Source organism: Mus caroli, unplaced genomic scaffold (genome assembly GCF_978045245.1).
Source record: "Mus caroli unplaced genomic scaffold, Mus_caroli_1 scaffold_5, whole genome shotgun sequence".
NCBI classification, from domain to species: domain Eukaryota; kingdom Metazoa; phylum Chordata; class Mammalia; order Rodentia; family Muridae; genus Mus; species Mus caroli.
This window is the reverse complement of record NW_028227260.1, coordinates 18,683,817-18,698,937: the sequence shown is the minus strand read 5'-3', so window position 1 is coordinate 18,698,937 and position 15,121 is coordinate 18,683,817. Positions and strand designations below refer to the sequence as shown.

The window sequence follows — 15,121 nt, the reverse complement described above, 5'->3', positions numbered from 1 at the left end:
CTTTTTTTCTTATATTTTAATAAAGGAGATTCTAAGGTGGGTTTGGGGATACCTTGGGTAAGAGTGTAATCTGATATGATAAACCATGAGCCACAAAGGTTTTACGAAGGGGCTATCCTCTACTGTAATTGTATTTCCTGATTCCTGGAAAACAACAGGCTTGCAGAGGAGAAAGGGAAAAGGCTATTTCCTCTTAGAACTTAAGCACAAATTGCTGGTGCTTTAGCATCTTCGTTTGAAATATCTCTCTATAAAGCTATGGGAAAGGAATACTGTCTCTGTGTCAGCCACCTTCCTGGCACATGTTAACTGTGATGGACTCCTTTCTTCTAGTAAGAGGATTAAACAAACTCCAATGTGAGAAGGTACTTTTCTCTTCTCATGCTTCCTTAATTTTCCTTGTCTATCTGAATTTTTACAGCACAAGACATCAGGAATGAGAATTTTTAAACTGGATAAAGGATTTTAAAGTAGATCTTCATCTATTTTATCTTTTTTGTTGTTTTTGTTCCAGAGCTGAGGACCAAACCTAGGCAAGTGCTCTACCACTGAGCTAAATCCCCCACTCCATAGATCTTCCTCTAAAATGCATAAATGGTTAACCAGCACTCAGCATCACTATTCGTTAAGGAAATACAAATGATAACCATGATGCTATTATGATAACCAAGAAGCTATTATTCTTTATTATTATATTCATTTATATTATATTCATTTATTATTATAAATGATAACCAAGAAGCTATTACTTCTTACACATTGGAGTGGCTGCTTAAAGACAAGACAAGAACTCAGTGAGGATGGTCAGCTTGGAAAGTGTTAGCTGCCACTCAAACTGAAAGCCTGATTTGGATCACCAAAACCCACATGGGAGAAGGAGAGAACCAACTTTACAAAGCTGTCAAGTATACATGTGCACATACATACACAATCAAACAGTATAAGGAAAAAAAGAATACTAGGAAGAATAGGTGGAGGGGGGAGATACTGGCTAGGATAGGGAAAAAAGTAAAGTTAAAACAAATGTTACCAAAGGACTCAGAAATTCTGTTTTTGAGTATGCATCTGAAAGATTTGAAAGCAAAGTCTTCAAGAAGTGTTTGTATACTCAGGTTCACTGCATCATTATTCACAATGTAGCATCAACACAAGCGTTTTTTAGTGGATGAATGGCCAAACAAAATGTGCTGTGTGTATAATATAATATATATGCAATATGCTAAGTTTCTAAAATTTTAATTATATTTGTGTGTGTGTGACACACACACACACACACACACACACACACACAGAGAGAGAGAGAGAGAGAGAGAGAGAGAGAGAGAGAGAGAGAGAGAGAGAGAACATGCAAAAGAAGGAAATTCTCAACAATGGACAGGTTGTGAGGACATTAAATGGACAAAATAAATGAGTCATGAAAAGAAAAATACTGCTTCAATTCCACCGGTATAAAGTACCCACAGTAGTCAAATTTCTTCAGATTTGATTTCATCTTTTAAATGTGTATGTGTGATATGTAGCAGATATGCAGCTTGGTCTTCATACAGGTCTCCCAACAACTAGAGCAGGGGCTTGCCCTGACTCTGATATCTGTATATGGATCCCTTTCCCCTAACTGGGCTGTCTTGACTGAACTCAGTGGGAGAGGAAGTGCCTAACTCTATAGAGACTTGATATACCAGGGTGGGGGGATACCCAAGGGGGCTTCCAACCTCTCAGAGGGGGTGGGGGAGAAGCCATGGGAGGTAGGACTGGGAGGAGGGGGCTGTGATTTGGATGTAAAATGAATAACAAAGTTAGCAGAAAAATGTGTATATGAGAGCCTATGTGAATGTATGACACATAAATATAGGTGATAGAGGAAGAGAGAAGAGGCTTTCTATCCCCTGGAGCCAGAGGTACAGGCAGTTGTAAGCCACCAGACATGGGTGCTAGGAACTGAACTTGGAATCTCTGGATGAACAGCAAGCAAAGTTTGTAAATACAGAAAGTTGAATGGTGATTGTTAAAACCTAGAAAGTTGTAGGGTATTCACCATAGACGACAGCTCAAATGTGGGTTTAAGCCAATAAAAAGTCTTTATTAGTTGTCTGGTGACCACACAAGGTATTCCGGTTCCTAGAGAAGCCCTGAGCTTTTCTCAGGTAAGCTTTTAAGCACAAAAACCATGTTCCGAGCTGACATACTTCGGTTAACAGAAACAATTAGCCAGAAGCAGAACGGCAGAAACCAAAACTGAGGTTAGTACATTGAGAGACTCCCAGAACTATAGACTTTGATAGTTTAGGTCTTTAATTTTATTTTTGGCAGGAGGTCCTTTTTATGTGCTATGTTTTATAGCCTGAATCCATCATGGAGCCAGTTGTGCTAAGGTCTAGGGCCCTGTTACATTCTCCATTGGTCTTAGTGAATGAGTGAGCAAGATCATGGACTCATCCTGTTTCAGTTTAATATACAGAGCCCAGCTGCTAATCCAATCAAAATTAGAATCAAAAGCTCAGACAGTGCTGGGAGCAGAGTTGTTAGTCACAGGGACCAAGAGAACAGAGACTGTACTGAATATTTCCCCAACTATGGCAAGATTTTCTCTAATTACTTATGGTCAATTACTATACAACAACAGATTTCTCCCGAAGCCATACACTGTTTTTTCAATCTCGTGAGAAGTAAGTCTAAGTCTCTGTAATTTTGTAGGGTCATTTCTACAAGGGAACTGACTGTTGTTTTAATACCTCTAGGTCCTGATCAACTTGTCTACTTAGTTTGGAAATCATCAGAAGAGGTGCTTTTAGTCAAACCAATGGTACATGCCCTCCAAGTAGTCTCAGAGACTCAGATTTATTTTTGTTATCCATATGAATTAACCTGTAAATCAGAATAGCCAGCATCAGAATGAGTGGAAATGCCTAAAGATTATGGATATTAGGTAAGTTTTAGTCCCTTATACGTCCTCTAATGTTAATTTAAGTTGGCCCCAGTCACAGTGAGTTAGGTTAGTCAATGGGCTGATGGTTTGGTTTGTTCCAATCCCTATGCAGTATGTGGATCAGGTGTCTAAGTACAGCCAGGAATGCTGGCTGATTTCTGGCTTGGAATGATGAACTTTATCCCCAGGGTCCCTTCCTGTGGCATTGAGTCTCATTCCCCAGGCTTTTCCTGTTTTCCAAAGGCCAGAATTTTTTTAACGAATTTTTCAGGAAGCCTCAGTTTTACAACCCCAATTTTTATAATGGAAACTCCATTGTTTCTGGTCCCAGCTGGAAGGTATGCATAGAATTGTAAACTCTTATCTTATAAGATAAAGTCCCACATCTTTCCTTTTCTCTGTATGACTTGACATTTATAGTGGACATCTGTAAGTAAAAGTCAATATGAAATATGGGTTGTTGGTCTGTAGTCATGCTAGCTAATACCTTCCCTGTATCTGTCTTCCTCAGTTTCCATTCCAGTCCTGACAGCAGTGGGAGTTTGAACTATGACCCTGTATTTTATTTTAAAGATTTATTTATTTATTTATTTATTTATTTATTTATTTATTTATTTATTATAAGTACACTGTAGCTGTCTTCAGACACTCCAGAAGAGGGCATCAGTTCTCATTACAGATTGTTGTGAGCCACCATGTAGTTGCTGGGATTTGAACTCAGGACCTCTGGAAGAGCAGTCAGTGCTCTTAATCACTGAATCATCTCTCCAGCCTGACCCTGTATTTTTACCCATAGTGCAAAACACAGGTCTCAGAGAAGGTGATTTGGCTTTCAATTTAAACAAAAGTACTTTTCCCAGTTAGCTCTCTGTTGTTAAAAAAATCTTTGGAGCTACGTCCAGAACTGGGATCTACTTATACCTTTAACTTATAACTTCTTTAAATACTTGGAGCCAACTGGGTGACAAAGGAAATCTTTGTAGTAGCTGTCTTTTGTCCCTTAAAAAGAACCTATCAAAAGTTATTTAATGTCTCCTTGGTCAGTGCTAGACAGAAGGGAAAATTCATTCTGTTGAGTCTGTGTGAACTGTCAGCAATCCCTGTGCCTCGTCAAGGGACAATTTTTCACTTTTTTTTTTTTTCAGAGAACGGTGGGTTTGGATTTTTTTCCCCAATTATACAGATCACAGGTTAATAAGGAGACAGAAATCATGAACAACATGGAATTGAAATACCCTTTTCCTTTGGGCTTAGCCCAGGGCTACTTGGAGCGAGCAGGGAGTAGAGCAGCGGCAATGCTCACCTGGGGTGGTGGTGGAATATTTCCCCCTCCTTGTATGCATTGCACTTAGATGGCAGGAGGCCCTGCATGAGAGGCCTGAACCTTCCCCACCTGCACACAGGGACCAACCCTGACTGTGAGCAGCAGACAAGTAAGAAAACATGCAAGTGCTCTGGCTCTTGAAGGGGAACAAGTAGAAGGTCTTCCTGTGTCCACGTCCTGTCCCTACCATTGTGACCTAGCAGAACAGAAAGGATTTTGCTTTCAGATCCTCAACAGGGGGGTACACGGATCTTAAGCCAGGGGGTTCTCATACCAGGGAAAGCTACTGGTCAATTCCAGGAACCAGAACCATCCGAAACACACACACACACAGAGAGAGAGAGAGAGAGAGAGAGAGAGAGAGAGAGGGAGAGGGAGAGGGAGAGGGGGAGGGGGAGGGGGAGGGGGAGGGGGAGGGGGAGGGGGAGGGGGAGGGGGAGGGGGAGGGGGAGGGGGAGGGGGAGGGGGAGGGGGAGGGGGAGGGGGAGGGGGAGGGGGAGGGGGAGGGGGAGGGGGAGGGGGAGGGGGAGGGGGAGGGGGAGAGGGAGAGGGAGAGGGAGAGGGAGAGGGAGAGGGAGAGGGAGAGGGAGAGGGAGAGGGAGAGGGAGAGGGGGCCACCAGACATTCATGCACCTGGACATAGGTCCTGGATACGGGATTAGCAGCTGCATTTGACCTCACTAATTCAAAGAGAAGAAGGCGATTTAACCAGAGTTACTTCCAGGGGTGACAGACCAGGCAACTTTCTTTTTCTACTTTTTTTTTTTAACAGTCCAGACTTTATCCCCCTCCTGGTGTACCCTCTGACTGTTCTACATCCCATACCTTCTCTCCCCACCCCAACCCTCGTCTCCAAAAGGATGTCCTTCCTCCACCCCACCAGACCTCCCCACTCCCTGGGCCTCAGAGGGTTAGGTGCATCTTCTGTGACTGAGCCAGATCCAGGAGTCCTCTGCTGTATATGTGTCAGGGGCCTCATATCAGTTGGTGTAAGCTGCCTGGTTAGTGGCTCACTGTTTAAGAGATCTAGTGGTGGGGATCAGGTCCAGGTTAGTTGAGACTGCTGCTCTTCTTATAGGGTCGCTCTCCTCCTCAGCTTCTTCCAGCTTTTCCCTAATTCAATCACAGGGGTCATCAGCTTCTGTCCATTGGCTGGGTGTAAAGAGCTCCATAGCCTCAATAATTGTTTCAGACCTTGGGGCCTCCCCTTGAGCTGGATCCAACTTTGGGCCAGTTGTTGGACCTCCTTTTCCTCAGGCTCGTCTCTATTTTTGTTCCTGCAGTTCTTTCAGACAGGAACAATTCTGGATCAGAGTTTTGACTGTAGGATGGCAACCCGATTCCTCCCCTTGATGCCCTGTTTTTCTACTGGAAGTGGGCTCCACAAATTCCCTCTCCCCACTGTAGGACATTTTATCTAAGGTTTCTCCCTTTGAGTGCCAAGAGTCTCTCACCTCCTCAGTCTCTGGTATATTCTAGAGCGTTCCCCACCTCCTACCTCCTGAGGTTGCCTCTTTACATTCTTCCTGCTGGCCCACAGGGCTTCAGTCCTGTTCCCTCTTCCACCCACCCACCCAATACCTGACCATGTTTCCATCTTCCCCTCCCTGTCTCCTTTCCCACCCAGGTTGCATACTCCCTAGAAGACCCCTTGACCAACACACTCAAGTGTCTCAAGGTCTGGTGTTTGGGATATTGGTAGGACCTACAGAATGTTGTGGGGTATTCATCATTGAAGGCTGATAAGACATGGGTTTAAGCCAGTAGAAAGTTTTTATTAGATGGCTGGTGACTAAAGTTTTTATTAACTGGCTGGTGACTACACTGGTGTTTGGAGTCCTGGTGTAGACTGGAGCCTTTCTCAAGATGAGCTTTTAAGCACAAAAATTCATGTTCTGAGTTTAGATGCTTCAGTTAATAAGAATAGTTAACCAGAAGCAGAACTTCAGAAGCTAAAAAGCAAGTTTAGTAAATTTAGAGACTTTTCTAGAACTATGGATTTTGATGGATTAGGTCTTTGTTTTAGTTTTGGCAAGTGCTGTTGTCTCTGTGGTGAGTTTTACAGCCTAAATGGTACTTCCGTCATAGAGTCAGTTGTGCTAAGATCTAATGATCTACCAAGGTTTTAGGCCCTGTTACCAGAGAGTGTGAGTGGAGAGGATAATGGAGTGTTATCATTTTAGTATGATATACAATACTTTTGGTGTACATTAAAATTCCACTAAGATGAAGATAAGCAATGTGGCTCAGTGGCAAAAGTACTCGCTGACTAGTCTGAAAACCTAAGCTTGAGCCCTAGAACCAGAGAGTCAAAAGAAAGAGCCAAATTGAGTCTTATCAGTTGTTCTGTGACATCCTGTGCAATGGCATGTGCTTATTCATAAACACATGCATATACACACGTACACAAATAAATCAAAGTAATAAAATTTTAGAAAAATGTTATGATGAGATAAGTGATCTTTATCATTCTTTGTGTCCTCCCTTCTGATCTCTTCAGACTTACTCTTAGTCCTGTTACAGTGTGTCCTCAGGAACTCCTCCTCCCAGCTACCTCCATCTCCTAGGGACTCAGCCTCTTGGTACAGACTAAGTTCCCTGCAGTTCTTTCCCATTGCCCTTTTCACCCCTTTCTTCTAGATTGTGTCCATTCTTTTATTGCTCCTGCTGGCTCACAGAACCACTCTTTAGTACAGAGCCACAACAGCCACACTAGACAGAGACTCAAGGAAGTAGTGACATTTATCATCCTTCCTGTCCTCCATTCTTGTCTCTACACTTAGCTTAGTGGCTATTGCAGTCTGTCCATAGGACCCCCTGCTCCCATCCTGTCTCTACCCCCTAGGGACTCAGCTTCTGGTTACATACCAAGAGTCCCCCTAGTTCTTTCCTACTGCCCCTTTTAGTCTTACCTTTTGTCTCATCCACATTCTTCTGTGACTATTGCCAACCCACAGAACTACTCCCTATCAAGGATCCTACAGCAATCATTCTTGGGTAGGAACCAGAGTAGGCAATAGTAACCAAGGACAGATCATACAACCAACAAAGATGAGATGAGATAGCGATAGTAAGAAACACTTCAAATGTCATGACTCCAGGTGTCCTGATTGCAGAGCAAAAAACACAAACATGAACAGCTAAGAACAGTATACCACCTCCAGAAGCCAGCAACTCTATTGCAATAGGCTCAGAGAAACACAATACAGTTGCTAAATCATGAGACAAGGACTTCAAAATAATAATTATAAATTAAATATGTTCAATGACCTTACAGAGGATGCTTCAAAGAAGAACATGAAAATACTAAGAAGCAGTGGAACAAAATAATGAAAAGAATTCAGGACAAAGAAGACGTTAACAAAGAATGGAGTCACAAAAGAAAAGCCAAACTGAAATCAAACTGGAAAGGAAAAAACTCAGGAAGTTAAACAAAAAGCTTATAGGTAAGGCTTACCTACAGATATGGAAGAGAAATTTTCAGGTCTTGAAGGCAAGGTAGAACAGTCAAGGAAAATGTTAAACCTAAAAAATAGTCCAGAAAATCTGGAACACTATGAAAGGACTAACCTTATAAACAATAGGAATAGACAAGGAAGAAACTGAAATATGTATTTTTATATAAAATAAATCATAAAATTTTCCTAACATACAAGAGGCACACAGAACACCAGAACATTGGACCAGAAAAGACATTCACTTTAGCCAATAATCAAAACACTAAATGTACATAACAAAGAATGAATATTAAAAGCTGCAAGGGAAAAAGACAAGTTGCATATAAAGACAGACCCATTCAAATGACACCTGGCTTCTCAGTGGAGACTCTGAACAAGAGAAGGACCTGGCAGACGTTTTTATAAGCGCCAAAGGACCATAGATGCCAGTCCACAGTACTATTCCACTCCATGAGATGGGAGCCATTCATACTTGAGAGTGCTGAAGTGGCCAAGAACCTGAGACTAGCTAGGTTATGAGACTAGAGGTAAACCTACTACTATTATTCTGTTAAAGGAACATAGTTATGAAACAGCTCCTAAACACATATGGCTATACCTATAAAGCAGTATATCTCTCAACTATCGTTGGAGAAGCTTCTTTCAGTTGATGGTAGTTAACATAGAGGCCCACAACTGAACAATGAACAAACAGTGAGAGAATATGGAACACTCAGTCCTAAATGAGATGTCTTCACCAAACCCTTCCCCTGTAAGAGTCAAAGGCAGGGGACAACTCCAAGGAAACAGAGTCTTCCAGACATGACAGGGATGATGTACATATGAACTTACAGGGACTATGACAGTATGCACAGGTCCAAACCAGATACAGTTCCAGTACTGAGAAGGGGACGTGGACACAAGCCCCACTCTTAGTCAGCATTCTTAGCTAAGAAATGATTTCCAGTTGACACCTACTGGGAAATGAAAAATTAGTTTCCTCTGATATACTATTGCTGGGTATATATATCAACCACACCACTCCAGGGAATGCCAACATACTAGAGTTGTTGCTACTTTCAGTTCCTGTTCTTTTTTTTTTTTTTTTTTTTTTTTTTTTATAATTTCTATTTATTTACGCATTAGTGTTCTATGTGCATATGTGGTGCGTGCCAGTAGAGGGCGTCATATCCCATTACAGATGGTTGTGAGTCACCAAGTTGATGTTGAGAATTGAACTCAGGGCCTCTGGAAAAACAGTCAGTGCTCTTAACTACTGAGCCATCCCTCCAGTGCTTGTTTCTAGTTTTTATTACTTTTTGGGGGTGGGGTGGGGGGACTTTTGCCTTCTTGGGTTTTTTGTTTGTTTGTTTGTTTGCTTTGATTTTCATTTTTTTCTTTTTGAGAGAGGGATAGGAGAGAGAGAGAGACAGAGAGAGAGAGAAGAACATGAAATTGGGTAGGTAGAGAAGTTGGGGAAAGATCAGAGAAGAGTGGAGGGAGAGAAAAATATTATCAAAATATATTGCACAAAAATTCATAAATAAGTGTTTTAAGCAAAAATATTAACATGATATATTTTCTCATGTGAAGTTTATCACGATTAAAATAAAAAATGAAGTATTACTATACATGATAATATCATGACATTTGACTGTGTTTTGTGTAAAACAATAAAAAAAATTCAGACCATATAGTATATGATATTATGTGAAATGGACAAAATGGTTAAACCCATGCGAATAGAAAACACTAGTTTTAACCCTGAGATTCCACCTCATGCCAGTCAGAATGACTAGGATCAAAAATTCAGGTGACAGCAGATGCTGGCGAGGATGTGGAGAAAGAGGAACACCCCTCCATTGTTGGTGGAATTGCAAACTTGTACAACCACTCTGGAAATCAGTCTGGCGGTTCCTCAGAAAATTGGACATAGTACTACCGCAGGATCCAGCAACACCTCTCCTGGGCATATATCTAGAAGATGTCCCAACCGGTAAGAAGGACACATGCTCCACTATGTTCATAGCAGCCTTATTTATAATAGCCAGAAGCTGGAAAGAACCCAGATGTCCCTCAACAGAGGAATGGATACAGAAAATGTGGTACATTTACACAATGGAGTACAACTCAGCTATTAAAAACGATGAATTTATGAAATTCTTAGGCAAATGGATATATCTGGAGGAGATCATCTTGAGTGAGGTAACCCAATCACAAAAGAAGTCACTTGATATGCACTGACTGATAAGTGGATATTAGCCCAGAAACCTAGAATACCCAAGATACAACTTCCAAAACACAAGAAAATCAAGAAGGAAGACCAACACGTGGATACTTCATTCCTCCCTAGAATAGGGAATAAAATATCCATGGAAGGAGTTGCAGAGACAAAGTTTGGAGCTAAGATGCAAGGATGGACCATCCAGAGACTGCCCCACCCGAGGGTCTATCCCATAATCAGCCACCAAAACAGATACTATTGCATATGCCAGAATGATTTTGCTGAAAGGACCCTGATATAGCTGTCTCATGTGAGGCTTTGCCAGTGCCTGGCAAATACAAAAGTGGATGCTCACAGTCATTTATAGGATGGAACACAGGGCCCCCAATGGAGGAGCTAGAGAAAGTACCCAAGGAGCTGAAGGGGTCTGCAACCCTATAGGTGGAACAACAATATGAACTAATCAGTACCTCCAGAGCTCGTTTCTCTAGCTGCATATGTAGAAGAAGATGGCCTAGTCAGCCATCATTGGGAAGAGAGGCCCTTTGGTCTAGCAAACTTTATATGCCCCAGTGTAGGGGAAAGTCAGGGCCAAGAATTGGGAGTGAGTGGGTAGGGGAGCGGGGGGGGGGGGGAGGGTATAGGGGACTTTTGGGATAGCATTTGAAATGTAAATGAAGAAAAAAAATGTATATATAAAAGAAAACACTAGTTTTACCAGAGTCTAGGTGCCATGGAATATTATAAGTGATTGCTTTCAAGTACATAATGTATTTTGAAATCATAAAAATATTCTTAGATTAAATAATGTTGAGGACATATAGCTAGCTGAATATACTTTTAAAATCTCAATGTGTATTATAAAAATGAATTGTTAGATTAATCTTCAATTTAAAAGCCTAAAAACAATTTACTTGTCTGTTGCAGTAAATCTCCTCTCAAATATGCCCCGGCAATGAAAACACGACACAGTTAATATGAATGCATGCTGTGCGCCTAGATTGGGCAGATCTACTGCTATACTGCCATCTTCCACAGGTTATGAGACCCCTTAGAACTTGCTGTTTTTCCTGGTCATGTGCTTCTGCTCCACTTCCTCCTCTGCATCCTCTCCCTCTTCCATTTTCTTCTCTCACCCACCTTCTGCTCCACCTTTCCTTTTATCTGCCCAATCATCAGCTCTCCTTTATTTTACAAATTAAGGTGGGAAGCAGGTTTACAGGAAATTACCTGAGTGCTGACTCATTCCTTGTTCACAACCACTCACAGGAGAACAGAATTAACATAAAATATAATTAGCCCCAGGGCTATCCACAACACTTGTCCATGAATACCCTTTCATAAAAATTAGTTAAATGAAACATTATGGTAGGTTTACATATGTAGCCACTAAAGAACAGTGAGGAGACAGGATATGTCATATGAAAAAGTGCTAAAGTATTTCATTGTTAAAAACACTTGCTATGATTAGTGAAAGTAATACATATTCTAGTAGAAGATTTTCACATACAAATATCCTGGTAGGAGATTTTCACATACAAGTATGTGCATGTATATATCCTCACTCTCCAAAAGGAAAAAAAAAAAGTAAAAATGTCATCATAATTACTGACTTTAGATTTTTCATTTCATAAGCTTTTGGTAGCCTATGGTTTTCTGTGCTGGAGAAAAAAGCGATTAACAGCACTTACTGCTCTTGCAATTAGGTCATTTCCAGGCCCAATATGGTGGCTAACAATGATGCTCACAACTCCAGTTCCTGGGGATCCAGTGCCCTCTTCTGGCCTCTGTAAGCAATGTACATGGTACACAGACATTCAGGCAAAATACACATACAGGTGAATTCAATTAAAGTTTTCCTAGCTTTGTAATATTTATATCATATTTATTTAGACTATTAAAAAGGTTTAGACATTGGTCGTGGTGGTACACATTAATTCCAGTACTTAAGAGGTAGAGGCAGGCAGAACTGTGTTTGAGGCCATCCTGATCCACACAATGAGTTCTAGGCCAGCCTGGATTACAGTTGGCCCTGATGCAAAAACAAGCAGCAAAAATAAAATAAAACAAATGGTTTTAGAGGTTTTTTAAGCTGATAAATAGTTGACTTTCTGTCTTCTTCCTTTGTATCTTTTAGTTTTATAAACATTTTTAGTCATACTTGTTCAACAAAATAAAGCAAAGGAAAAATTGTGTAGTGTCTCTCTAAATCGATTTTAGTTTTTTTTTTTTTTTTCCTGAGACAGGGCTTCTCTGTACAGCCATGGTTGTCCTGGAAATCACTCTGTAGACCAGGCTGGCCTCAAACTCACAGAGATCCACCTGCCTCTGTCTCCTAAGTCCTGGGATTAAAGACATGTGCCACCACTGCCTGGCCGTTTTTAGTTTTTATTGTATGATACATAAATTCTACTTGTTTTGTCCTTAAATACAATTAATAAAGACAGAAATCCCTTATGTAAATAAGCAAATATCACCCAAAGGTTAGCTCACTTTCTCTGAGAACTGCTAAGTATTTTTAAGGTCCTTTAAAAAAAAAAAACAACTGGCATAATAGGCCATCAACCCAGCAGGCACCCACTAATGGTTCTGTGGTTCATACTGTGCTAGTTTTATGAGCTGGAAAAAAGATTAACTTGAATAATTGGGGGTAGGGGTTATTTTGAAACATCTGAGGAAAAAGGAGCCTGATCCCTAACAAAAACAAAAAATAGAAAAATGGTTCTAAATGTGATGGTGGTTGCTAGGTAAAAGTGAAGATGGGATATGTGTTTAATGAGAATAAAATGTTGAGAGATTGGCTGTAGAATCAGGTAAACAAACTTAACACTACTGGCCTGTATGTTTAGAAAAGACTAAGATAATGAAAAAATATGGAATGTGTATTTTACTGCAATCAGAAACAAACAAATGGCCTGGGAGTGTAGTTCAGTTGGTCCAGGGTTCCATCTCAAGCAATGCATAAACCAGGATTAGTGACAACTATCTGTAATATCAGCACTTGAGAGGTGGAGGGAGGAGGCTAAGAGTTCAAGGTAATCTTCCAAGACTTACTGAGACCCTATCTGTCTTAGAGAGGGGTTTAACTGCTATGAACAGACACCGTGAACAAGGCAACTCTTATAAGGACAACATTTAATTGGGGCTGGCTTACAGGTTCAGAGGTTCAGTCCATTATCACCAAGGTTGGATCAGAGCAGCATCCAGACAGGCATGGTGCAGGAGGAGCTGAGAGTTCTACATCTTCATCTGAAGGCTGCTAGTGGAAGACTGACTTCCAGGCAGCTAGGATGAGGGTATTAAAGCTCACACCCACAGTGACACACCTACTTCAACAGGGCCACACCTTCTAATAGTGCCACTCCTTGGGCCAAGCATATACAAACCACCACTGTCTGAAAAAAAAAAAAGGCAAAACTCAAAACAAATCTAGTCATGTTATAAATAGTACAGAGTGACTATAGCAGTCTAAGTTGAAACTGTGTCACATCAAGTCAAATTTATCATACATCAAACCTTCCTGATTTTGCTAGACATTTTAATTCTTGTCATTTTATCAAAGCTATCATTCATCTCTCTAAACTTGTTAAAACTATAGCAATGAAACAATTGGACCTCAATCTTTGCTCTGATATATGTGGTCTTGCATATTTTTAGTTGGAACGTGCATGAAAAGATCACAACAAGGCTAATTATTTTGAGAACTGGTATGGTCTTTAATTTGAACAATATAACAGCTGCAGTGTTCATTGGAGTGAAGGACTAACATTCGATGAGATGCAACCGTAGAAGATAAGGCATAGATTAATTATTTTCACTAAGGACGATCAGCTACCCAGAAAGGCATTTGGCAATATTTTGTGGTATTTTTGGTTATTATAACTGAGGTGCAAGAAGTACTATTGGTAGAGTCACAGCTTAGAATATTATTAAACACCCTGCAGTGTACTGACAGGTCACCATCACACACACACACACACACACATACACACACACACACACACACACACACAACGATCTACCTTCAGAGCTCATCAGCACGAGTTTTAGAAATTCTAGGCTACAGCCTTCTGATTTTTTGCTTACTGTTTCCTTTAACTTTGTCACAGCTTTTCTTCCATCTGCCATGACCTACCAGAATTCCATTTGTAGTCAGTTCTATTTCTGTCTCTATTTTTTTCTTGGCATAGTACCCACACCCATAATTTCAGCTATTACTCCTAGGATGTTGACTGCTATCATGTTTAAGTACAAATGTTCTTCTGGTTCTAAAGCATTCTCTCTAATATTCCTCACTTTTTTTTCCTTAGGATTTTCTGGTTCTAGTAGTAGCAGTTGATACCCTGATCTATAAGGGCTTGACTGGGGGCACATATTGGAGTTAGGAAAGGCAAAAATAGAAGTGATGTTATTAGATTTTTTTTTTTTTTAGTTAAAAAAAAACCGTAGGGCTGTTGAATCTTACCAAATATCTATTGGTACCTTATTATGTAAGAGACTGTGCTGGGTGCTTGAGGGAAGGCAGCCATCTTGAAGGTGTGAGATAGCTATGGCAGTAACTGGTTTGAATGGATTATCCTTAATGTGGTATCATTTTGCACATAAATTATCATAGGTGGAAACCCAAATTCCAATAATTCAATTAATAAAATACAACAGAGCTTGGAGGCGGTGCAGAGTTTGTGTGACATTATAGATTGAGATTCCTCCATTATAAAACAATGAGGGTGGTAGTGGAAAAGTGGGGTTTCATTATGCACAGGCAAGTGGCAGAGACATTAAGGTTATGGAGTGATGCCAGTCAAAGAAATTCAGAAGCTTTTTCTGTTTTGTGGACCTTCTGGTAACTGTTTCTAGTTCCTTACCATATAACATAGAATATAACATACCACAATAGTAAGATGAGTCATTGTTTTCCATAACCCTAAAAAAGAAATAAAATCTTGCCAATTAAACATGGAGTGTCACCCGTTGTCTGTTTTCAAAGAGATCTTGGCTGTTGGAATGAGAAAAAAAAATACAGTGAATTTTCAAAGATGACAAAATTTTAAAATTATAAAGTAAACAGAGGTCTTGGTTTATAATGAATTTATTGTGCGTCCATTTTCCACAACCGGCTTTCAATTTTAACACTGTAATCAATAAGTCAACGTATTTGTACACAGCTTCCTAGATGGTTGTACCCCTTTCATGGCTCTGTGACGTGCATA

The 15,121-nt window shown here is 40.5% G+C and overlaps 1 long non-coding RNA gene across 1 annotated transcript; it reads right to left on the bottom strand.

Annotated features, from left to right (window-relative positions):
* Positions 1–11,612: 11,612 nt before the first annotated feature.
* On the bottom strand, positions 11,613–14,893 carry LOC147004491 (uncharacterized). The gene is made up of 3 exons (XR_015047070.1): positions 14,801–14,893; positions 13,066–13,306; positions 11,613–11,698 (listed from the first exon to the last, which is right to left on the bottom strand). It is a non-coding gene; the product is annotated as an uncharacterized LOC147004491 (long non-coding RNA).
* Positions 14,894–15,121: the final 228 nt, after the last annotated feature.